We start from the raw sequence: 22,917 nt of genomic DNA on the forward strand, positions 1-22,917 counted from the left end.
GTGCCCTCCCCTCTGACCTTCTCCACCAATGTGAACAATAAAAAGGTACTGCTGAGATTTGAACTCAGGATCTCCTGTTTACTAGACAGGCACTTTAACCAACTAAGCCACAGCACCCATAAAAGCCATATATGTTGCAGATGTGAACACCCACACCTATTTGAATCAAACCAGTCTCATTAATTTAACCCACATCTCTGTCTAGCAAAATCACATCACAAAAGAGATGTCTTTTACTAATATTGGAAACGATACAGACACCTTCAATTGTCTAGCAACAGGGTTTCTTAAGCTACGTTTTGGGACGCAAAGTGGGCCTGAGCATGTGAGAGGCAGTGTTGCCAAATCCTCAGGAAGGAAAGTAGCTATTGCTGGTCCTAAAAGTAGCTAGAAGTCGCTAAATGACGTCATCACATAATTTTCATAATTGGCCAAGTGGATGTAATTGTGATTGACGCTGTAGGAGAGAGGAATAACGTCTCGGGAGAGACAAAAAGTGAGTAAAAAACACCCTAAGTATGTTTAGAACTACAATTGAACTTTCTTCTGTCGATTCTTGTCTTTTTTCTAAATACTCACTAAATATAGCGACAAAGTCGCTAAGTTGGCAACACTGGTGAGAGGTGGGTAGCGAGATATCAGTAATCAATGGTAATCACATACTATTTCTTCGTAACTATGATCATTCGAGGACAGTACATTTTTCATTTGGGTCTCGAGATGAATAAACTCAAGAACCTCTGACATGAATTCTTAAACTATGATTTGGGACCATAAGCTGTTATTAACATGTCATAGGTGGGTCGCGAGATATGAGTGAACATTCAGAATCATACACTATTTCTTCATAATGTTGGTCGTTCGAGGACACTGCATTTCTCATTTGGCTCTGGAGCTTAAAAATGGTAAAAACGTCTGAAACAGCAGATGAATCATTTCGTGTAAGTAATTAACCTACAATATGGTGGGGAACTTTGTCAAACGGCAGAGTTGCTGAGTTTCTTAGCTTGCATAGTAAGTCATAACTCATTCAAAAAACAACCCTTCTAAAATTACATTGCAGTGCCGTGACCCGGATTCGAACCGGGGTTGCTGCAACCACAACGCAGAGTACTAACCACTATACGATCACGGCCGGCTACAAGAGCTGGCTTTGTAAAGCCTACATAGGCTGTGAAAGTGATGTGCACAAGCTGGCTAAACTCTTTTCATTTTGGTCTCGATAATGAATAAACTGAAGAAACAGTGGAGCTTTACACAGTCGGTAGGTTTTTTCTCATTCAAAAAGTGCCCTTTTTCCGTGACATTGGAATATCTCAATTGCATCCTCCTCACGTCATCTCTAATTCTCTAAACCCATTGGTGAGGAAACTTGAGTGCCCTCCCCTCTGACCTTCTCCACCAATGTGAACAATAAAAAGGTACTGCTGAGATTTGAACTCAGGATCTCCTGTTTACTAGACAGGCACTTTAACCAACTAAGCCACAGCACCCATAAAAGTCATATATGTTGCAGATGTGAACACCCACACCTATTTGAATCAAACCAGTCTCATTAATTTAACCCACATCTCTGTCTAGCAAAATCACATCACAAAAGAGATGTATTTTACTAATATTGGAAACGATACAGACACCTTCAATTGTCTAGCAACAGGGTTTCTTAAGCTACGTTTTGGGACGCTAAGTGGGCCTGAGCATGTGAGAGGCAGTGTTGCCAAATCCTCAGGAAGGAAAGTAGCTATTGCTGGTCCTAAAAGTAGCTAGAAGTCGCTAAATGACGTCATCACATAATTTTCATAATTGGCCAAGTGGATGTAATTGTGATTGACGCTGTAGGAGAGAGGAATAACGTCTCGGGAGAGACAAAAAGTGAGTAAAAAAACACCCTAAGTATGTTTAGAACTACAATTGAACTTTCTTCTGTCGATTCTTGTCTTTTTTCTGAATACCTCCTAAATATAGCGACAAAGTCGCTAAGTTGGCAACACTGGTGAGAGGTGGGTAGCGAGATATCAGTAATCAATGGTAATCACATACTATTTCTTCGTAACTATGATCATTCGAGGACAGTACATTTTTCATTTGGGTCTCGAGATGAATAAACTCAAGAACCTCTGACATGAATTCTTAAACTATGATTTGGGACCCAAAGCGGTTATTAACATGTCATAGGTGGGTCGCGAGATATGAGTGAACATTCAGAATCATATACTATTTCTTCATAATGTTGGTCGTTCGAGGACACTGCATTTCTCATTTGGCTCTGGAGCTTAAAAATTGTAAAAACGTCTGAAACAGCAGATGAATCATTTCGTGTAAGTAATTAACCTACAATATGGTGGGGAACTTTGTCAAACGGCAGAGTTGCTGAGTTTCTTAGCTTGCATAGTAAGTCATAACTCATTCAAAAAACAACCCTTCTAAAATTACATTGCAGTGCCGTGACCCGGATTCGAACCGGGGTTGCTGCGACCACAACGCAGAGTACTAACCACTATACGATCACGGCCGGCTACAAGAGCTGGCTTTGTAAAGCCTACATAGGCTGTGAAAGTGATGTGCACAAGCTGGCTAAACTCTTTTCATTTTGGTCTCGATAATGAATAAACTGAAGAAACAGTGGAGCTTTACACAGTCGGTAGGTTTTTTCTCATTCAAAAAGTGCCCTTTTTCCGTGACATTGGAATATCTCAATTGCATCCTCCTCACATCATCTCTAATTCTCTAAACCCATTGGTGAGGAAACTTGAGTGCCCTCCCCTCTGACCTTCTCCACCAATGTGAACAATAAAAAGGTACTGCTGAGATTTGAACTCAGGATCTCCTGTTTACTAGACAGGCACTTTAACCAACTAAGCCACAGCACCCATAAAAGTCATATATGTTGCAGATGTGAACACCCACACCTATTTGAATCAAACCAGTCTCATTAATTTAACCCACATCTCTGTCTAGCAAAATCACATCACAAAAGAGATGTATTTTACTAATATTGGAAACGATACAGACACCTTCAATTGTCTAGCAACAGGGTTTCTTAAGCTACGTTTTGGGACGCTAAGTGGGCCTGAGCATGTGAGAGGCAGTGTTGCCAAATCCTCAGGAAGGAAAGTAGCTATTGCTGGTCCTAAAAGTAGCTAGAAGTCGCTAAATGACGTCATCACATAATTTTCATAATTGGCCAAGTGGATGTAATTGTGATTGACGCTGTAGGAGAGAGGAATAACGTCTCGGGAGAGACAAAAAGTGAGTAAAAAAACACCCTAAGTATGTTTAGAACTACAATTGAACTTTCTTCTGTCGATTCTTGTCTTTTTTCTGAATACCTCCTAAATATAGCGACAAAGTCGCTAAGTTGGCAACACTGGTGAGAGGTGGGTAGCGAGATATCAGTAATCAATGGTAATCACATACTATTTCTTCGTAACTATGATCATTCGAGGACAGTACATTTTTCATTTGGGTCTCGAGATGAATAAACTCAAGAACCTCTGACATGAATTCTTAAACTATGATTTGGGACCCAAAGCGGTTATTAACATGTCATAGGTGGGTCGCGAGATATGAGTGAACATTCAGAATCATATACTATTTCTTCATAATGTTGGTCGTTCGAGGACACTGCATTTCTCATTTGGCTCTGGAGCTTAAAAATTGTAAAAACGTCTGAAACAGCAGATGAATCATTTCGTGTAAGTAATTAACCTACAATATGGTGGGGAACTTTGTCAAACGGCAGAGTTGCTGAGTTTCTTAGCTTGCATAGTAAGTCATAACTCATTCAAAAAACAACCCTTCTAAAATTACATTGCAGTGCCGTGACCCGGATTCGAACCGGGGTTGCTGCGACCACAACGCAGAGTACTAACCACTATACGATCACGGCCGGCTACAAGAGCTGGCTTTGTAAAGCCTACATAGGCTGTGAAAGTGATGTGCACAAGCTGGCTAAACTCTTTTCATTTTGGTCTCGATAATGAATAAACTGAAGAAACAGTGGAGCTTTACACAGTCGGTAGGTTTTTTCTCATTCAAAAAGTGCCCTTTTTCCGTGACATTGGAATATCTCAATTGCATCCTCCTCACGTCATCTCTAATTCTCTAAACCCATTGGTGAGGAAACTTGAGTGCCCTCCCCTCTGACCTTCTCCACCAATGTGAACAATAAAAAGGTACTGCTGAGATTTGAACTCAGGATCTCCTGTTTACTAGACAGGCACTTTAACCAACTAAGCCACAGCACCCATAAAAGTCATATATGTTGCAGATGTGAACACCCACACCTATTTGAATCAAACCAGTCTCATTAATTTAACCCACATCTCTGTCTAGCAAAATCACATCACAAAAGAGATGTATTTTACTAATATTGGAAACGATACAGACACCTTCAATTGTCTAGCAACAGGGTTTCTTAACCTACGTTTTGGGACGCTAAGTGGGCCTGAGCATGTGAGAGGCAGTGTTGCCAAATCCTCAGGAAGGAAAGTAGCTATTGCTGGTCCTAAAAGTAGCTAGAAGTCGCTAAATGACGTCATCACATAATTTTCATAATTGGCCAAGTGGATGTAATTGTGATTGACGCTGTAGGAGAGAGGAATAACGTCTCGGGAGAGACAAAAAGTGAGTAAAAAAACACCCTAAGTATGTTTAGAACTACAATTGAACTTTCTTCTGTCGATTCTTGTCTTTTTTCTGAATACCTCCTAAATATAGCGACAAAGTCGCTAAGTTGGCAACACTGGTGAGAGGTGGGTAGCGAGATATCAGTAATCAATGGTAATCACATACTATTTCTTCGTAACTATGATCATTCGAGGACAGTACATTTTTCATTTGGGTCTCGAGATGAATAAACTCAAGAACCTCTGACATGAATTCTTAAACTATGATTTGGGACCCAAAGCGGTTATTAACATGTCATAGGTGGGTCGCGAGATATGAGTGAACATTCAGAATCATATACTATTTCTTCATAATGTTGGTCGTTCGAGGACACTGCATTTCTCATTTGGTCTGGAGCTTAAAAATTGTAAAAACGTCTGAAACAGCAGATGAATCATTTCGTGTAAGTAATTAACCTACAATATGGTGGGGAACTTTGTCAAACGGCAGAGTTGCTGAGTTTCTTAGCTTGCATAGTAAGTCTTAACTCATTCAAAAAACAACCCTTCTAAAATTACATTGCAGTGCCATGACCCGGATTCGAACCGGGGTTGCTGCGACCACAACGCAGAGTACTAACCACTATACGATCACGGCCGGCTACAAGAGCTGGCTTTGTAAAGCCTACATAGGCTGTGAAAGTGATGTGCACAAGCTGGCTAAACTCTTTTCATTTTGGTCTCGATAATGAATAAACTGAAGAAACAGTGGAGCTTTACACAGTCGGTAGGTTTTTTCTCATTCAAAAAGTGCCCTTTTTCCGTGACATTGGAATATCTCAATTGCATCCTCCTCACGTCATCTCTAATTCTCTAAACCCATTGGTGAGAAAACCTGAGTGCCCTCCCCTCTGACCTTCTCCACCAATGTGAACAATAAAAAGGTACTGCTGAGATTTGAACTCAGGATCTCCTGTTTACTAGACAGGCACTTTAACCAACTAAGCCACAGCACCCATAAAAGTCATATATGTTGCAGATGTGAACACCCACACCTATTTGAATCAAACCAGTCTCATTAATTTAACCCACATCTCTGTCTAGCAAAATCACATCACAAAAGAGATGTATTTTACTAATATTGGAAACGATACAGACACCTTCAATTGTCTAGCAACAGGGTTTCTTAAGCTACGTTTTGGGACGCAAAGTGGGCCTGAGCATGTGAGAGGCAGTGTTGCCAGATCCTCAGGAAGGAAAGTAGCTATTGCTGGTCCTAAAAGTAGCTAGAAGTCGCTAAATGACGTCATCACATAATTTTCATAATTGGCCAAGTGGATGTAATTGTGATTGACGCTGTAGGAGAGAGGAATAACGCCTCGGGAGAGACAAAAAGTGAGTAAAAAACACCCTAAGTATGTTTAGAACTACAATTGAACTTTCTTCTGTCGATTCTTGTCTTTTTTCTGAATACTCACTAAATATAGCGACAAAGTCGCTAAGTTGGCAACACTGGTGAGAGGTGGGTAGCGAGATATCAGTAATCAATGGTAATCACATACTATTTCTTCGTAACTATGATCATTCGAGGACAGTACATTTTTCATTTGGGTCTCGAGATGAATAAACTCAAGAACCTCTGACATGAATTCTTAAACTATGATTTGGGACCCAAAGCGGTTATTAACATGTCATAGGTGGGTCGCGAGATATGAGTGAACATTCAGAATCATATACTATTTCTTCATAATGTTGGTCGTTCGAGGACACTGCATTTCTCATTTGGCTCTCGAGCTTAAAAATGGTAAAAACGTCTGAAACAGCAGATGAATGATTTCGTGTAAGTAATTAACCTACAATATGGTGGGGAACTTTGTCAAACGGCAGAGTTGCTGAGTTTCTTAGCTTGCATAGCAAGTCTTAACTCAATTCAAAAAACCACCCTTCTAAAATTACATTGCAGTGCCGTGACCCGGATTCGCTGCGACCACAACGCAGAGTACTAACCACTATACGATCACGGCCGGCTTCAAGAGGTGGCTTTGTAAAGCCTACATAGACTGTGAAAGTGATGTGCACAAGCTGGCTAAACTCTTTTCATTTTGGTCTCGATAATGAATAAACTGAAGAAACAATGGAGCTTTACACAGTCGGTAGGTTTTTTCTCATTCAAAAAGTGCCCTTTTTCCGTGACATTGGAATATCTCAATTGCATCCTCCTCACGTCATCTCTAATTCTCTAAACCCATTGGTGAGGAAACTTGAGTGCCCTCCCCTCTGACCTTCTCCACCAATGTGAACAATAAAAAGGTACTGCTGAGATTTGAACTCAGGATCTCCTGTTTACTAGACAGGCACTTTAACCAACTAAGCCACAGCACCCATAAAAGTCATATATGTTGCAGATGTGAACACCCACACCTATTTGAATCAAACCAGTCTCATTAATTTAACCCACATCTCTGTCTAGCAAAATCACATCACAAAAGAGATGTATTTTACTAATATTGGAAACGATACAGACACCTTCAATTGTCTAGCAACAGGGTTTCTTAAGCTACGTTTTGGGACGCAAAGTGGGCCTGAGCATGTGAGAGGCAGTGTTGCCAAATCCTTAGGAAGGAAAGTAGCTATTGCTGGTCCTAAAAGTAGCTAGAAGTCGCTAAATGACGTCATCACATAATTTTCATAATTGGCCAAGTGGATTTAATTGTGATTGACGCTGTAGGAGAGAGGAATAACGTCTCGGGAGAGACAAAAAGTGAGTAAAAAAACACCCTAAGTATGTTTAGAACTACAATTGAACTTTCTTCTGTCGATTCTTGTCTTTTTTCTGAATACCTCCTAAATATAGCGACAAAGTCGCTAAGTTGGCAACACTGGTGAGAGGTGGGTAGCGAGATATCAGTAATCAATGGTAATCACATACTATTTCTTCGTAACTATGATCATTCGAGGACAGTACATTTTTCATTTGGGTCTTGAGATGAATAAACTCAAGAACCTCTGACATGAATTCTTAAACTATGATTTGGGACCCAAAGCGGTTATTAACATGTCATAGGTGGGTCGCGAGATATGAGTGAACATTCAGAATCATATACTATTTCTTCATAATGTTGGTCGTTCGAGGACACTGCATTTCTCATTTGGCTCTGGAGCTTAAAAATGGTAAAAACGTCTGAAACAGCAGATGAATCATTTCGTGTAAGTAATTAACCTACAATATGGTGGGGAACTTTGTCAAACGGCAGAGTTGCTGAGTTTCTTAGCTTGCATAGTAAGTCTTAACTCATTCAAAAAACAACCCTTCTAAAATTACATTGCAGTGCCGTGACCCGGATTCGAACCGGGGTTGCTGCGACCACAACGCAGAGTACTAACCACTATACGATCACAGCCGGCTACAAGAGCTGGCTTTGTAAAGCCTACATAGGCTGTGAAAGTGATGTGCACAAGCTGGCTAAACTCTTTTAATTTTGGTCTCGATAATGAATAAACTGAAGAAACAGTGGAGCTTTACACAGTCGGTAGGTTTTTTCTCATTCAAAAAGTGCCCTTTTTCCGTGACATTGGAATATCTCAATTGCATCCTCCTCACGTCATCTCTAATTCTCTAAACCCATTGGTGAGGAAACTTGAGTGCCCTCCCCTCTGACCTTCTCCACCAATGTGAACAATAAAAAGGTACTGCTGAGATTTGAACTCAGGATCTCCTGTTTACTAGACAGGCACTTTAACCAACTAAGCCACAGCACCCATAAAAGTCATATATGTTGCAGATGTGAACACCCACACCTATTTGAATCAAACCAGTCTCATTAATTTAACCCACATCTCTGTCTAGCAAAATCACATCACAAAAGAGATGTCTTTTACTAATATTGGAAACGATACAGACACCTTCAATTGTCTAGCAACAGGGTTTCTTAAGCTACGTTTTGGGACGCAAAGTGGGCCTGAGCATGTGAGAGGCAGTGTTGCCAGATCCTCAGGAAGGAAAGTAGCTATTGCTGGTCCTAAAAGTAGCTAGAAGTCGCTAAATGACGTCATCACATAATTTTCATAATTGGCCAAGTGGATGTAATTGTGATTGACGCTGTAGGAGAGAGGAATAACGCCTCGGGAGAGACAAAAAGTGAGTAAAAAACACCCTAAGTATGTTTAGAACTACAATTGAACTTTCTTCTGTCGATTCTTGTCTTTTTTCTGAATACTCACTAAATATAGCGACAAAGTCGCTAAGTTGGCAACACTGGTGAGAGGTGGGTAGCGAGATATCAGTAATCAATGGTAATCACATACTATTTCTTCGTAACTATGATCATTCGAGGACAGTACATTTTTCATTTGGGTCTCGAGATGAATAAACTCAAGAACCTCTGACATGAATTCTTAAACTATGATTTGGGACCCAAAGCGGTTATTAACATGTCATAGGTGGGTCGCGAGATATGAGTGAACATTCAGAATCATATACTATTTCTTCATAATGTTGGTCATTCGAGGACACTGCATTTCTCATTTGGCTCTCGAGCTTAAAAATGGTAAAAACGTCTGAAACAGCAGATGAATGATTTCGTGTAAGTAATTAACCTACAATATGGTGGGGAACTTTGTCAAACGGCAGAGTTGCTGAGTTTCTTAGCTTGCATAGCAAGTCTTAACTCAATTCAAAAAACCACCCTTCTAAAATTACATTGCAGTGCCGTGACCCGGATTCGAACCGGGGTTGCTGCGACCACAACGCAGAGTACTAACCACTATACGATCACGGCCGGCTTCAAGAGGTGGCTTTGTAAAGCCTACATAGACTGTGAAAGTGATGTGCACAAGCTGGCTAAACTCTTTTCATTTTGGTCTCGATAATGAATAAACTGAAGAAACAATGGAGCTTTACACAGTCGGTAGGTTTTTTCTCATTCAAAAAGTGCCCTTTTTCCGTGACATTGGAATATCTCAATTGCATCCTCCTCACGTCATCTCTAATTCTCTAAACCCATTGGTGAGAAAACCTGAGTGCCCTCCCCTCTGACCTTCTCCACCAATGTGAACAATAAAAAGGTACTGCTGAGATTTGAACTCAGGATCTCCTGTTTACTAGACAGGCACTTTAACCAACTAAGCCACAGCACCCATAAAAGTCATATATGTTGCAGATGTGAACACCCACACCTATTTGAATCAAACCAGTCTCATTAATTTAACCCACATCTCTGTCTAGCAAAATCACATCACAAAAGAGATGTATTTTACTAATATTGGAAACGATACAGACACCTTCAATTGTCTAGCAACAGGGTTTCTTAAGCTACGTTTTGGGACGCAAAGTGGGCCTGAGCATGTGAGAGGCAGTGTTGCCAAATCCTCAGGAAGGAAAGTAGCTATTGCTGGTCCTAAAAGTAGCTAGAAGTCGCTAAATGACGTCATCACATAATTTTCATAATTGGCCAAGTGGATGTAATTGTGATTGACGCTGTAGGAGAGACGAATAACGTCTCGGGAGAGACAAAAAGTGAGTAAAAAAACACCCTAAGTATGTTTAGAACTACAATTGAACTTTCTTCTGTCGATTCTTGTCTTTTTTCTGAATACCTCCTAAATATAGCGACAAAGTCGCTAAGTTGGCAACACTGGTGAGAGGTGGGTAGCGAGATATCAGTAATCAATGGTAATCACATACTATTTCTTCGTAACTATGATCATTCGAGGACAGTACATTTTTCATTTGGGTCTTGAGATGAATAAACTCAAGAACCTCTGACATGAATTCTTAAACTATGATTTGGGACCCAAAGCGGTTATTAACATGTCATAGGTGGGTCGCGAGATATGAGTGAACATTCAGAATCATATACTATTTCTTCATAATGTTGGTCGTTCGAGGACACTGCATTTCTCATTTGGCTCTGGAGCTTAAAAATGGTAAAAACGTCTGAAACAGCAGATGAATCATTTTGTGTAAGTAATTAACCTACAATATGGTGGGGAACTTTGTCAAACGGCAGAGTTGCTGAGTTTCTTAGCTTGCATAGTAAGTCTTAACTCATTCAAAAAACAACCCTTCTAAAATTACATTGCAGTGCCATGACCCGGATTCGAACCGGGGTTGCTGCGACCACAACGCAGAGTACTAACCACTATACGATCACAGCCGGCTACAAGAGCTGGCTTTGTAAAGCCTACATAGGCTGTGAAAGTGATGTGCACAAGCTGGCTAAACTCTTTTCATTTTGGTCTCGATAATGAATAAACTGAAGAAACAGTGGAGCTTTACACAGTCGGTAGGTTTTTTCTCATTCAAAAAGTGCCCTTTTTCCGTGACATTGGAATATCTCAATTGCATCCTCCTCACGTCATCTCTAATTCTCTAAACCCATTGGTGAGGAAACTTGAGTGCCCTCCCCTCTGACCTTCTCCACCAATGTGAACAATAAAAAGGTACTGCTGAGATTTGAACTCAGGATCTCCTGTTTACTAGACAGGCACTTTAACCAACTAAGCCACAGCACCCATAAAAGTCATATATGTTGCAGATGTGAACACCCACACCTATTTGAATCAAACCAGTCTCATTAATTTAACCCACATCTCTGTCTAGCAAAATCACATCACAAAAGAGATGTATTTTACTAATATTGGAAACGATACAGACACCTTCAATTGTCTAGCAACAGGGTTTCTTAAGCTACGTTTTGGGACGCTAAGTGGGCCTGAGCATGTGAGAGGCAGTGTTGCCAAATCCTCAGGAAGGAAAGTAGCTATTGCTGGTCCTAAAAGTAGCTAGAAGTCGCTAAATGACGTCATCACATAATTTTCATAATTGGCCAAGTGGATGTAATTGTGATTGACGCTGTAGGAGAGAGGAATAACGTCTCGGGAGAGACAAAAAGTGAGTAAAAAAACACCCTAAGTATGTTTAGAACTACAATTGAACTTTCTTCTGTCGATTCTTGTCTTTTTTCTGAATACCTCCTAAATATAGCGACAAAGTCGCTAAGTTGGCAACACTGGTGAGAGGTGGGTAGCGAGATATCAGTAATCAATGGTAATCACATACTATTTCTTCGTAACTATGATCATTCGAGGACAGTACATTTTTCATTTGGGTCTCGAGATGAATAAACTCAAGAACCTCTGACATGAATTCTTAAACTATGATTTGGGACCCAAAGCGGTTATTAACATGTCATAGGTGGGTCGCGAGATATGAGTGAACATTCAGAATCATATACTATTTCTTCATAATGTTGGTCGTTCGAGGACACTGCATTTCTCATTTGGTCTGGAGCTTAAAAATGGTAAAAACGTCTGAAACAGCAGATGAATCATTTCGTGTAAGTAATTAACCTACAATATGGTGGGGAACTTTGTCAAACGGCAGAGTTGCTGAGTTTCTTAGCTTGCATAGTAAGTCTTAACTCATTCAAAAAACAACCCTTCTAAAATTACATTGCAGTGCCATGACCCGGATTCGAACCGGGGTTGCTGCGACCACAACGCAGAGTACTAACCACTATACGATCACGGCCGGCTACAAGAGTTGGCTTTGTAAAGCCTACATAGGCTGTGAAAGTGATGTGCACAAGCTGGCTAAACTCTTTTCATTTTGGTCTCGATAATGAATAAACTGAAGAAACAGTGGAGCTTTACACAGTCGGTAGGTTTTTTCTCATTCAAAAAGTGCCCTTTTTCCGTGACATTGGAATATCTCAATTGCATCCTCCTCACGTCATCTCTAATTCTCTAAACCCATTGGTGAGAAAACCTGAGTGCCCTCCCCTCTGACCTTCTCCACCAATGTGAACAATAAAAAGGTACTGCTGAGATTTGAACTCAGGATCTCCTGTTTACTAGACAGGCACTTTAACCAACTAAGCCACAGCACCCATAAAAGTCATATATGTTGCAGATGTGAACACCCACACCTATTTGAATCAAACCAGTCTCATTAATTTAACCCACATCTCTGTCTAGCAAAATCACATCACAAAAGAGATGTATTTTACTAATATTGGAAACGATACAGACACCTTCAATTGTCTAGCAACAGGGTTTCTTAAGCTACGTTTTGGGACGCAAAGTGGGCCTGAGCATGTGAGAGGCAGTGTTGCCAAATCCTTAGGAAGGAAAGTAGCTATTGCTGGTCCTAAAAGTAGCTAGAAGTCGCTAAATGACGTCATCACATAATTTTCATAATTGGCCAAGTGGATTTAATTGTGATTGACGCTGTAGGAGAGAGGAATAACGTCTCGGGAGAGACAAAAAGTGAGTAAAAAAACACCCTAAGTATGTTTAGAACTACAATTGAACTTTCTTCTGTCGATTCTTGTCTTTTTTCTGAATACCTCCTAAATATAGCGACAAAGTCGCTAAGTTGGCAACACTGGTGAGAGGTGGGTAGCGAGATATCAGTAATCAATGGTAATCACATACTATTTCTTCGTAACTATGATCATTCGAGGACAGTACATTTTTCATTTGGGTCTTGAGATGAATAAACTCAAGAACCTCTGACATGAATTCTTAAACTATGATTTGGGACCCAAAGCGGTTATTAACATGTCATAGGTGGGTCGCGAGATATGAGTGAACATTCAGAATCATATACTATTTCTTCATAATGTTGGTCGTTCGAGGACACTGCATTTCTCATTTGGCTCTGGAGCTTAAAAATGGTAAAAACGTCTGAAACAGCAGATGAATCATTTCGTGTAAGTAATTAACCTACAATATGGTGGGGAACTTTGTCAAACGGCAGAGTTGCTGAGTTTCTTAGCTTGCATAGTAAGTCTTAACTCATTCAAAAAACAACCCTTCTAAAATTACATTGCAGTGCCGTGACCCGGATTCGAACCGGGGTTGCTGCGACCACAACGCAGAGTACTAACCACTATACGATCACAGCCGGCTACAAGAGCTGGCTTTGTAAAGCCTACATAGGCTGTGAAAGTGATGTGCACAAGCTGGCTAAACTCTTTTAATTTTGGTCTCGATAATGAATAAACTGAAGAAACAGTGGAGCTTTACACAGTCGGTAGGTTTTTTCTCATTCAAAAAGTGCCCTTTTTCCGTGACATTGGAATATCTCAATTGCATCCTCCTCACGTCATCTCTAATTCTCTAAACCCATTGGTGAGGAAACTTGAGTGCCCTCCCCTCTGACCTTCTCCACCAATGTGAACAATAAAAAGGTACTGCTGAGATTTGAACTCAGGATCTCCTGTTTACTAGACAGGCACTTTAACCAACTAAGCCACAGCACCCATAAAAGTCATATATGTTGCAGATGTGAACACCCACACCTATTTGAATCAAACCAGTCTCATTAATTTAACCCACATCTCTGTCTAGCAAAATCACATCACAAAAGAGATGTCTTTTACTAATATTGGAAACGATACAGACACCTTCAATTGTCTAGCAACAGGGTTTCTTAAGCTACGTTTTGGGACGCAAAGTGGGCCTGAGCATGTGAGAGGCAGTGTTGCCAGATCCTCAGGAAGGAAAGTAGCTATTGCTGGTCCTAAAAGTAGCTAGAAGTCGCTAAATGACGTCATCACATAATTTTCATAATTGGCCAAGTGGATGTAATTGTGATTGACGCTGTAGGAGAGAGGAATAACGCCTCGGGAGAGACAAAAAGTGAGTAAAAAACACCCTAAGTATGTTTAGAACTACAATTGAACTTTCTTCTGTCGATTCTTGTCTTTTTTCTGAATACTCACTAAATATAGCGACAAAGTCGCTAAGTTGGCAACACTGGTGAGAGGTGGGTAGCGAGATATCAGTAATCAATGGTAATCACATACTATTTCTTCGTAACTATGATCATTCGAGGACAGTACATTTTTCATTTGGGTCTCGAGATGAATAAACTCAAGAACCTCTGACATGAATTCTTAAACTATGATTTGGGACCCAAAGCGGTTATTAACATGTCATAGGTGGGTCGCGAGATATGAGTGAACATTCAGAATCATATACTATTTCTTCATAATGTTGGTCATTCGAGGACACTGCATTTCTCATTTGGCTCTCGAGCTTAAAAATGGTAAAAACGTCTGAAACAGCAGATGAATGATTTCGTGTAAGTAATTAACCTACAATATGGTGGGGAACTTTGTCAAACGGCAGAGTTGCTGAGTTTCTTAGCTTGCATAGCAAGTCTTAACTCAATTCAAAAAACCACCCTTCTAAAATTACATTGCAGTGCCGTGACCCGGATTCGAACCGGGGTTGCTGCGACCACAACGCAGAGTACTAACCACTATACGATCACGGCCGGCTTCAAGAGGTGGCTTTGTAAAGCCTACATAGGCTGTGAAAGTGATGTGCACAAGCTGGCTAAACTCTTTTCATTTTGGTCTCGATAATGAATAAACTGAAGAAACAGTGGAGCTTTACACAGTCGGTAGGTTTTTTCTCATTCAAAAAGTGCCCTTTTTCCGTGACATTGGAATATCTCAATTGCATCCTCCTCACGTCATCTCTAATTCTCTAAACCCATTGGTGAGAAAACCTGAGTGCCCTCCCCTCTGACCTTCTCCACCAATGTGAACAATAAAAAGGTACTGCTGAGATTTGAACTCAGGATCTCCTGTTTACTAGACAGGCACTTTAACCAACTAAGCCACAGCACCCATAAAAGTCATATATGTTGCAGATGTGAACACCCACACCTATTTGAATCAAACCAGTCTCATTAATTTAACCCACATCTCTGTCTAGCAAAATCACATCACAAAAGAGATGTATTTTACTAATATTGGAAACGATACAGACACCTTCAATTGTCTAGCAACAGGGTTTCTTAAGCTACGTTTTGGGACGCAAAGTGGGCCTGAGCATGTGAGAGGCAGTGTTGCCAAATCCTCAGGAAGGAAAGTAGCTATTGCTGGTCCTAAAAGTAGCTAGAAGTCGCTAAATGACGTCATCACATAATTTTCATAATTGGCCAAGTGGGTGTAATTGTGATTGACGCTGTAGGAGAGACGAATAACGTCTCGGGAGAGACAAAAAGTGAGTAAAAAAACACCCTAAGTATGTTTAGAACTACAATTGAACTTTCTTCTGTCGATTCTTGTCTTTTTTCTGAATACCTCCTAAATATAGCGACAAAGTCGCTAAGTTGGCAACACTGGTGAGAGGTGGGTAGCGAGATATCAGTAATCAATGGTAATCACATACTATTTCTTCGTAACTATGATCATTCGAGGACAGTACATTTTTCATTTGGGTCTTGAGATGAATAAACTCAAGAACCTCTGACATGAATTCTTAAACTATGATTTGGGACCCAAAGCGGTTATTAACATGTCATAGGTGGGTCGCGAGATATGAGTGAACATTCAGAATCATATACTATTTCTTCATAATGTTGGTCGTTCGAGGACACTGCATTTCTCATTTGGCTCTGGAGCTTAAAAATGGTAAAAACGTCTGAAACAGCAGATGAATCATTTCGTGTAAGTAATTAACCTACAATATGGTGGGGAACTTTGTCAAACGGCAGAGTTGCTGAGTTTCTTAGCTTGCATAGTAAGTCTTAACTCATTAAAAAAACAACCCTTCTAAAATTACATTGCAGTGCCATGACCCGGATTCGAACCGGGGTTGCTGCGACCACAACGCAGAGTACTAACCACTATACGATCACAGCCGGCTACAAGAGCTGGCTTTGTAAAGCCTACATAGGCTGTGAAAGTGATGTGCACAAGCTGGCTAAACTCTTTTCATTTTGGTCTCGATAATGAATAAACTGAAGAAACAGTGGAGCTTTACACAGTCGGTAGGTTTTTTCTCATTCAAAAAGTGCCCTTTTTCCGTGACATTGGAATATCTCAATTGCATCCTCCTCACGTCATCTCTAATTCTCTAAACCCATTGGTGAGGAAACTTGAGTGCCCTCCCCTCTGACCTTCTCCACCAATGTGAACAATAAAAAGGTACTGCTGAGATTTGAACTCAGGATCTCCTGTTAACTAGACAGGCACTTTAACCAACTAAGCCACAGCACCCATAAAAGTCATATATGTTGCAGATGTGAACACCCACACCTATTTGAATCAAACCAGTCTCATTAATTTAACCCACATCTCTGTCTAGCAAAATCACATCACAAAAGAGATGTATTTTACTAATATTGGAAACGATACAGACACCTTCAATTGTCTAGCAACAGGGTTTCTTAAGCTACGTTTTGGGACGCTAAGTGGGCCTGAGCATGTGAGAGGCAGTGTTGCCAAATCCTCAGGAAGGAAAGTAGCTATTGCTGGTCCTAAAAGTAGCTAGAAGTCGCTAAATGACGTCATCACATAATTTTCATAATTGGCCAAGTGGATGTAATTGTGATTGACGCTGTAGGAGAGAGGAATAACGTCTCGGGAGAGACAAAAAGTGAGTAAAAAAACACCCTAAGTATGTTTAGAACTACAATTGAACTTTCTTCTGTCGATTCTTGTCTTTTTTCTGAATACCTCCTAAATATAGCGACAAAGTCGCTAAGTTGGCAACACTGGTGAGAGGTGGGTAGCGAGATATCAGTAATCAATGGTAATCACATACTATTTCTTCGTAACTATGATCATTCGAGGACAGTACATTTTTCATTTGGGTCTCGAGATGAATAAACTCAAGAACCTCTGACATGAATTCTTAAACTATGATTTGGGACCCAAAGCGGTTATTAACATGTCATAGGTGGGTCGCGAGATATGAGTGAACATTCAGAATCATATACTATTTCTTCATAATGTTGGTCGTTCGAGGACACTGCATTTCTCATTTGGTCTGGAGCTTAAAAATTGTAAAAACGTCTGAAACAGCAGATGAATCATTTCGTGTAAGTAATTAACCTACAATATGGTGGGGAACTTTGTCAAACGGCAGAGTTGCTGAGTTTCTTAGCTTGCATAGTAAGTCTTAACTCATTCAAAAAACAACCCTTCTAAAATTACATTGCAGTGCCATGACCCGGATTCGAACCGGGGTTGCTGCGACCACAACGCAGAGTACTAACCACTATACGATCACGGCCGGCTACAAGAGTTGGCTTTGTAAAGCCTACATAGGCTGTGAAAGTGATGTGCACAAGCTGGCTAAACTCTTTTCATTTTGGTCTCGATAATGAATAAACTGAAGAAACAGTGGAGCTTTACACAGTCGGTAGGTTTTTTCTCATTCAAAAAGTGCCCTTTTTCCGTGACATTGGAATATCTCAATTGCATCCTCCTCACGTCATCTCTAATTCTCTAAACCCATTGGTGAGAAAACCTGAGTGCCCTCCCCTCTGACCTTCTCCACCAATGTGAACAATAAAAAGGTACTGCTGAGATTTGAACTCAGGATCTCCTGTTTACTAGACAGGCACTTTAACCAACTAAGCCACAGCACCCATAAAAGTCATATATGTTGCAGATGTGAACACCCACACCTATTTGAATCAAACCAGTCTCATTAATTTAACCCACATCTCTGTCTAGCAAAATCACATCACAAAAGAGATGTCTTTTACTAATATTGGAAACGATACAGACACCTTCAATTGTCTAGCAACAGGGTTTCTTAAGCTACGTTTTGGGACGCAAAGTGGGCCTGAGCATGTGAGAGGCAGTGTTGCCAGATCCTCAGGAAGGAAAGTAGCTATTGCTGGTCCTAAAAGTAGCTAGAAGTCGCTAAATGACGTCATCACATAATTTTCATAATTGGCCAAGTGGATGTAATTGTGATTGACGCTGTAGGAGAGAGGAATAACGCCTCGGGAGAGACAAAAAGTGAGTAAAAAACACCCTAAGTATGTTTAGAACTACAATTGAACTTTCTTCTGTCGATTCTTGTCTTTTTTCTGAATACTCACTAAATATAGCGACAAAGTCGCTAAGTTGGCAACACTGGTGAGAGGTGGGTAGCGAGATATCAGTAATCAATGGTAATCACATACTATTTCTTCGTAACTATGATCATTCGAGGACAGTACATTTTTCATTTGGGTCTCGAGATGAATAAACTCAAGAACCTCTGACATGAATTCTTAAACTATGATTTGGGACCCAAAGCGGTTATTAACATGTCATAGGTGGGTCGCGAGATATGAGTGAACATTCAGAATCATATACTATTTCTTCATAATGTTGGTCGTTCGAGGACACTGCATTTCTCATTTGGCTCTCGAGCTTAAAAATGGTAAAAACGTCTGAAACAGCAGATGAATGATTTCGTGTAAGTAATTAACCTACAATATGGTGGGGAACTTTGTCAAACGGCAGAGTTGCTGAGTTTCTTAGCTTGCATAGCAAGTCTTAACTCAATTCAAAAAACCACCCTTCTAAAATTACATTGCAGTGCCGTGACCCGGATTCGAACCGGGGTTGCTGCGACCACAACGCAGAGTACTAACCACTATACGATCACGGCCGGCTTCAAGAGGTGGCTTTGTAAAGCCTACATAGACTGTGAAAGTGATGTGCACAAGCTGGCTAAACTCTTTTCATTTTGGTCTCGATAATGAATAAACTGAAGAAACAATGGAGCTTTACACAGTCGGTAGGTTTTTTCTCATTCAAAAAGTGCCCTTTTTCCGTGACATTGGAATATCTCAATTGCATCCTCCTCACGTCATCTCTAATTCTCTAAACCCATTGGTGAGAAAACCTGAGTGCCCTCCCCTCTGACCTTCTCCACCAATGTGACCAATAAAAAGATACTGCTGAGATTTGAACTCAGGATCTCCTGTTTACTAGACAGGCACTTTAACCAACTAAGCCACAGCACCCATAAAAGTCATATATGTTGCAGATGTGAACACCCACACCTATTTGAATCAAACCAGTCTCATTAATTTAACCCACATCTCTGTCTAGCAAAATCACATCACAAAAGAGATGTCTTTTACTAATATTGGAAACGATACAGACACCTTCAATTGTCTAGCAACAGGGTTTCTTAAGCTACGTTTTGGGACGCAAAGTGGGCCTGAGCATGTGAGAGGCAGTGTTGCCAGATCCTCAGGAAGGAAAGTAGCTATTGCTGGTCCTAAAAGTAGCTAGAAGTCGCTAAATGACGTCATCACATAATTTTCATAATTGGCCAAGTGGATGTAATTGTGATTGACGCTGTAGGAGAGAGGAATAACGCCTCGGGAGAGACAAAAAGTGAGTAAAAAACACCCTAAGTATGTTTAGAACTACAATTGAACTTTCTTCTGTCGATTCTTGTCTTTTTTCTGAATACTCACTAAATATAGCGACAAAGTCGCTAAGTTGGCAACACTGGTGAGAGGTGGGTAGCGAGATATCAGTAATCAATGGTAATCACATACTATTTCTTCGTAACTATGATCATTCGAGGACAGTACATTTTTCATTTGGGTCTCGAGATGAATAAACTCAAGAACCTCTGACATGAATTCTTAAACTATGATTTGGGACCCAAAGCGGTTATTAACATGTCATAGGTGGGTCGCGAGATATGAGTGAACATTCAGAATCATATACTATTTCTTCATAATGTTGGTCGTTCGAGGACACTGCATTTCTCATTTGGCTCTCGAGCTTAAAAATGGTAAAAACGTCTGAAACAGCAGATGAATGATTTCGTGTAAGTAATTAACCTACAATATGGTGGGGAACTTTGTCAAACGGCAGAGTTGCTGAGTTTCTTAGCTTGCATTGCAAGTCTTAACTCAATTCAAAAAAACCACCCTTCTAAAATTACATTGCAGTGCCGTGACCCGGATTCGAACCGGGGTTGCTGCGACCACAACGCAGAGTACTAACCACTATACGATCACGGCCGGCTTCAAGAGGTGGCTTTGTAAAGCCTACATAGACTGTGAAAGTGATGTGCACAAGCTGGCTAAACTCTTTTCATTTTGGTCTCGATAATGAATAAACTGAAGAAACAATGGAGCTTTACACAGTCGGTAGGTTTTTTCTCATTCAAAAAGTGCCCTTTTTCCGTGACATTGGAATATCTCAATTGCATCCTCCTCACGTCATCTCTAATTCTCTAAACCCATTGGTGAGAAAACCTGAGTGCCCTCCCCTCTGACCTTCTCCACCAATGTGACCAATAAAAAGGTACTGCTGAGATTTGAACTCAGGATCTCCTGTTTACTAGACAGGCACTTTAACCAACTAAGCCACAGCACCCATAAAAGTCATATATGTTGCAGATGTGAACACCCACACCTATTTGAATCAAACCAGTCTCATTAATTTAACCCACATCTCTGTCTAGCAAAATCACATCACAAAAGAGATGTCTTTTACTAATATTGGAAACGATACAGACACCTTCAATTGTCTAGCAACAGGGTTTCTTAAGCTACGTTTTGGGACGCAAAGTGGGCCTGAGCATGTGAGAGGCAGTGTTGCCAGATCCTCAGGAAGGAAAGTAGCTATTGCTGGTCCTAAAAGTAGCTAGAAGTCGCTAAATGACGTCATCACATAATTTTCATAATTGGCCAAGTGGATGTAATTGTGATTGACGCTGTAGGAGAGAGGAATAACGCCTCGGGAGAGACAAAAAGTGAGTAAAAAACACCCTAAGTATGTTTAGAACTACAATTGAACTTTCTTCTGTCGATTCTTGTCTTTTTTCTGAATACTCACTAAATATAGCGACAAAGTCGCTAAGTTGGCAACACTGGTGAGAGGTGGGTAGCGAGATATCAGTAATCAATGGTAATCACATACTATTTCTTCGTAACTATGATCATTCGAGGACAGTACATTTTTCATTTGGGTCTCGAGATGAATAAACTCAAGAACCTCTGACATGAATTCTTAAACTATGATTTGGGACCCAAAGCGGTTATTAACATGTCATAGGTGGGTCGCGAGATATGAGTGAACATTCAGAATCATATACTATTTCTTCATAATGTTGGTCGTTCGAGGACACTGCATTTCTCATTTGGCTCTCGAGCTTAAAAATGGTAAAAACGTCTGAAACAGCAGATGAATGATTTCGTGTAAGTAATTAACCTACAATATGGTGGGGAACTTTGTCAAACGGCAGAGTTGCTGAGTTTCTTAGCTTGCATAGCAAGTCTTAACTCAATTCAAAAAACCACCCTTCTAAAATTACATTGCAGTGCCGTGACCCGGATTCGAACCGGGGTTGCTGCGACCACAACGCAGAGTACTAACCACTATACGATCACGGCCGGCTTCAAGAGGTGGCTTTGTAAAGCCTACATAGACTGTGAAAGTGATGTGCACAAGCTGGCTAAACTCTTTTCATTTTGGTCTCGATAATGAATAAACTGAAGAAACAATGGAGCTTTACACAGTCGGTAGGTTTTTTCTCATTCAAAAAGTGCCCTTTTTCCGTGACATTGGAATATCTCAATTGCATCCTCCTCACGTCATCTCTAATTCTCTAAACCCATTGGTGAGAAAACCTGAGTGCCCTCCCCTCTGACCTTCTCCACCAATGTGAACAATAAAAAGGTACTGCTGAGATTTGAACTCAGGATCTCCTGTTTACTAGACAGGCACTTTAACCAACTAAGCCACAGCACCCATAAAAGCCATATATGTTGCAGATGTGAACACCCACACCTATTTGAATCAAACCAGTCTCATTAATTTAACCCACATCTCTGTCTAGCAAAATCACATCACAAAAGAGATGTCTTTTACTAATATTGGAAACGATACAGACACCTTCAATTGTCTAGCAACAGGGTTTCTTAAGCTACGTTTTGGGACGCAAAGTGGGCCTGAGCATGTGAGAGGCAGTGTTGCCAAATCCTCAGGAAGGAAAGTAGCTATTGCTGGTCCTAAAAGTAGCTAGAAGTCGCTAAATGACGTCATCACATCATTTTCATAATTGGCCAAGTGGATGTAATTGTGATTGACGCTGTAGGAGAGAGGAATAACGTCTCGGGAGAGACAAAAAGTGAGTAAAAAACACCCTAAGTATGTTTAGAACTACAATTGAACTTTCTTCTGTCGATTCTTGTCTTTTTTCTAAATACTCACTAAATATAGCGACAAAGTCGCAAAGTTGGCAACACTGGTGAGAGGTGGGTAGCGAGATATCAGTAATCAATGGTAATCACATACTATTTCTTCGTAACTATGATCATTCGAGGACAGTACATTTTTCATTTGGGTCTCGAGATGAATAAACTCAAGAACCTCTGACATGAATTCTTAAACTATGATTTGGGACCATAAGCGGTTATTAACATGTCATAGGTGGGTCGCGAGATATGAGTGAACATTCAGAATCATACACTATTTCTTCATAATGTTGGTCGTTCGAGGACACTGCATTTCTCATTTGGCTCTGGAGCTTA

The 22,917-nt window shown here is 40.5% G+C and overlaps 22 non-coding genes across 22 annotated transcripts; all 22 read right to left on the reverse strand.

The window, feature by feature from the left end:
- Positions 1–43: 43 nt before the first annotated feature.
- Positions 44–117, reverse strand: trnat-agu (transfer RNA threonine (anticodon AGU)). The gene has a single exon. It is a non-coding gene; the product is annotated as a tRNA-Thr (tRNA).
- A 1,302-nt stretch (positions 118–1,419) lies between these two features.
- Positions 1,420–1,493, reverse strand: trnat-agu (transfer RNA threonine (anticodon AGU)). The gene has a single exon. It is a non-coding gene; the product is annotated as a tRNA-Thr (tRNA).
- A 947-nt stretch (positions 1,494–2,440) lies between these two features.
- On the reverse strand, positions 2,441–2,512 carry trnah-gug (transfer RNA histidin (anticodon GUG)). The gene has a single exon. It is a non-coding gene; the product is annotated as a tRNA-His (tRNA).
- A 284-nt stretch (positions 2,513–2,796) lies between these two features.
- Positions 2,797–2,870, reverse strand: trnat-agu (transfer RNA threonine (anticodon AGU)). Its single transcript has one exon. It is a non-coding gene; the product is annotated as a tRNA-Thr (tRNA).
- A 947-nt stretch (positions 2,871–3,817) lies between these two features.
- Positions 3,818–3,889, reverse strand: trnah-gug (transfer RNA histidin (anticodon GUG)). Its single transcript has one exon. It is a non-coding gene; the product is annotated as a tRNA-His (tRNA).
- Positions 3,890–4,173: 284 nt separating this feature from the next.
- Positions 4,174–4,247, reverse strand: trnat-agu (transfer RNA threonine (anticodon AGU)). Its single transcript has one exon. It is a non-coding gene; the product is annotated as a tRNA-Thr (tRNA).
- Positions 4,248–5,549: 1,302 nt separating this feature from the next.
- trnat-agu (transfer RNA threonine (anticodon AGU)) lies at positions 5,550–5,623 on the reverse strand. The gene has a single exon. It is a non-coding gene; the product is annotated as a tRNA-Thr (tRNA).
- Positions 5,624–6,915: 1,292 nt separating this feature from the next.
- Positions 6,916–6,989, reverse strand: trnat-agu (transfer RNA threonine (anticodon AGU)). The gene has a single exon. It is a non-coding gene; the product is annotated as a tRNA-Thr (tRNA).
- A 1,303-nt stretch (positions 6,990–8,292) lies between these two features.
- trnat-agu (transfer RNA threonine (anticodon AGU)) lies at positions 8,293–8,366 on the reverse strand. Its single transcript has one exon. It is a non-coding gene; the product is annotated as a tRNA-Thr (tRNA).
- A 947-nt stretch (positions 8,367–9,313) lies between these two features.
- trnah-gug (transfer RNA histidin (anticodon GUG)) lies at positions 9,314–9,385 on the reverse strand. The gene has a single exon. It is a non-coding gene; the product is annotated as a tRNA-His (tRNA).
- A 284-nt stretch (positions 9,386–9,669) lies between these two features.
- On the reverse strand, positions 9,670–9,743 carry trnat-agu (transfer RNA threonine (anticodon AGU)). Its single transcript has one exon. It is a non-coding gene; the product is annotated as a tRNA-Thr (tRNA).
- A 1,303-nt stretch (positions 9,744–11,046) lies between these two features.
- On the reverse strand, positions 11,047–11,120 carry trnat-agu (transfer RNA threonine (anticodon AGU)). The gene has a single exon. It is a non-coding gene; the product is annotated as a tRNA-Thr (tRNA).
- A 1,302-nt stretch (positions 11,121–12,422) lies between these two features.
- trnat-agu (transfer RNA threonine (anticodon AGU)) lies at positions 12,423–12,496 on the reverse strand. Its single transcript has one exon. It is a non-coding gene; the product is annotated as a tRNA-Thr (tRNA).
- A 1,303-nt stretch (positions 12,497–13,799) lies between these two features.
- trnat-agu (transfer RNA threonine (anticodon AGU)) lies at positions 13,800–13,873 on the reverse strand. The gene has a single exon. It is a non-coding gene; the product is annotated as a tRNA-Thr (tRNA).
- A 947-nt stretch (positions 13,874–14,820) lies between these two features.
- trnah-gug (transfer RNA histidin (anticodon GUG)) lies at positions 14,821–14,892 on the reverse strand. The gene has a single exon. It is a non-coding gene; the product is annotated as a tRNA-His (tRNA).
- Positions 14,893–15,176: 284 nt separating this feature from the next.
- trnat-agu (transfer RNA threonine (anticodon AGU)) lies at positions 15,177–15,250 on the reverse strand. Its single transcript has one exon. It is a non-coding gene; the product is annotated as a tRNA-Thr (tRNA).
- A 2,679-nt stretch (positions 15,251–17,929) lies between these two features.
- Positions 17,930–18,003, reverse strand: trnat-agu (transfer RNA threonine (anticodon AGU)). The gene has a single exon. It is a non-coding gene; the product is annotated as a tRNA-Thr (tRNA).
- A 947-nt stretch (positions 18,004–18,950) lies between these two features.
- trnah-gug (transfer RNA histidin (anticodon GUG)) lies at positions 18,951–19,022 on the reverse strand. Its single transcript has one exon. It is a non-coding gene; the product is annotated as a tRNA-His (tRNA).
- Positions 19,023–20,328: 1,306 nt separating this feature from the next.
- Positions 20,329–20,400, reverse strand: trnah-gug (transfer RNA histidin (anticodon GUG)). The gene has a single exon. It is a non-coding gene; the product is annotated as a tRNA-His (tRNA).
- Positions 20,401–20,684: 284 nt separating this feature from the next.
- trnat-agu (transfer RNA threonine (anticodon AGU)) lies at positions 20,685–20,758 on the reverse strand. The gene has a single exon. It is a non-coding gene; the product is annotated as a tRNA-Thr (tRNA).
- Positions 20,759–21,705: 947 nt separating this feature from the next.
- On the reverse strand, positions 21,706–21,777 carry trnah-gug (transfer RNA histidin (anticodon GUG)). Its single transcript has one exon. It is a non-coding gene; the product is annotated as a tRNA-His (tRNA).
- Positions 21,778–22,061: 284 nt separating this feature from the next.
- On the reverse strand, positions 22,062–22,135 carry trnat-agu (transfer RNA threonine (anticodon AGU)). The gene has a single exon. It is a non-coding gene; the product is annotated as a tRNA-Thr (tRNA).
- Between the last annotated feature and the right edge of the window lie 782 nt (positions 22,136–22,917).

Source organism: Oncorhynchus mykiss, chromosome 16 (genome assembly GCF_057628025.1).
Source record: "Oncorhynchus mykiss isolate SJ-2025 chromosome 16, ASM5762802v1, whole genome shotgun sequence".
Lineage (NCBI taxonomy): Eukaryota > Metazoa > Chordata > Actinopteri > Salmoniformes > Salmonidae > Oncorhynchus > Oncorhynchus mykiss.